Raw genomic sequence first — 1,811 nt, 5'->3', positions numbered from 1 at the left:
CTTGGAGATCGGAGCGCCTTCTTGTTTTCTTTGGCCGAAGATCTAAGCTCCTGAAAGGAAACGCGTGTTATCTTTGGGTGGGTTGAGTCAGTTCCCGTTTGGAAATGCTCCCTGAATTTGGGGATCCTATCTCTACTGTCCATCCATTAAAAACTGGTTTTCTGACACTCTCCTGGCATAAACCCCCAAGCTCTCAATTACCGGTATCTCTTGGCCCATGAAGGAAGAGCTTGAGCTGTGCCAAGTTCTGGGGCCATGGAGCTCCTTTTTGGGGTGTGAGTTCCTTGGCTCAGTCCCTAAACCTACCCTCCGACACGCCTCATGAGCATATAGTCTCAAGAAGAAGCAGAACCCAAGAGTTTGATCTCACCACGTCTTCGTGGAATGGACTTAGATCCCCTAAAAAGACACGATGCCTTTATCTCCTTCTTTGATTGGCCGATAGTCACAAGGGAGACCACTGTCTGGTGATTTTGGGAAAGCTAAGAGCTGTTCACACTTGGGGGGTGCGCTGTGATGACCAAGGGACATGATGGCCAACGTCATTGCGATGAAAGGAAAGGAACAAAAAGACGAAATTCCGTCGCTAAGTCATTACCCCTGTTTGAACCTTAAAATACAACTGGGTACTTAATGCTCATCGCCTCCTTCAAAAATCCATCCTAAGAATCCCGAAACACCCATCAGAAAGAATGTGTGCACCCCTATATTCATAGAAGCACGATTTACAACAGCTCAGATCTGGAAACAGCCCAAGTGCCCATCCGTAGACGAGTGGATGAAACAGCTGTGGTCCATCAACACCGTGGAATACTACGCAGCCCTGAAAAAGGCGGGTCTGTTATCCTTTGAGACGGCACGGAAGGACCTGGAGAGCATGATGCTGAGTGAAATAAGCCACTCAGAGAAAGACACGTATCCCATGATCTCACTCCTACGTGGAATCTAATGAACCAAATAAACTGACCAAAAATAAATAAATAAAGAGGACCAGAGACTTGGATACAAGAAACAGATTGACGAATCTCCACAGGAAGGGGGTGGGTGAGGGGATGGGACGAGATTAACCGAAGAATTGATATGCATATATGAGTAACCCATGGACACAGAGAATACTGTGGGGAGGACCTGGGCAAGGGTGGAGGGGGACAGAGATGGGGAAATGGGAGACATTTATAATACTGTAGGGTCAACAACAGCCCAGCCGTGGCTCCGTGGTTGAGCATCGACCTATGAACCAGGAGGTCACGGTTCGATTCCCGTGTTGCAGGCTCGATCCCCAGTAGGGGGCGTGCAGGAGGCAACCAATCCGTGATTCTCTCTCATCGTGGATGTTTCTATCTCTCTCTCTCTCTCTTCCTCTCTGAAATCAATAAAAATATATTTTTTTACTTGAGAGGGCCAAAAACGTCTCTACCCACATACCTACTCATACATGTATTTATATATCTACACATATATCTACTCATACATCTACTCATGTATCTACACATACATCTACTCATACATCTATTCATATATCTACTCATACATCTACTCATATATGTACTCATACATGTATTCACACATCTACTCATACATCTATTCATATATCTACTCATATATCTATTCATACATTTATTCATACATCTATACATATATCTGTTCATACATGTATTCATATATCTACTCATACATCTATTCATATATCTACTCATACATCTATTCATATATCTGCTCATACATGTATTCATATATCTACTCATACATCTATTCACACATCTACTCATACATCTATTCATATATCTACTCATGTATCTATTCATACATTT

Source organism: Eptesicus fuscus, chromosome 1, assembly GCF_027574615.1.
Source record: "Eptesicus fuscus isolate TK198812 chromosome 1, DD_ASM_mEF_20220401, whole genome shotgun sequence".
NCBI classification, from domain to species: domain Eukaryota; kingdom Metazoa; phylum Chordata; class Mammalia; order Chiroptera; family Vespertilionidae; genus Eptesicus; species Eptesicus fuscus.
Note: the sequence above shows the minus strand (reverse complement) of the source record.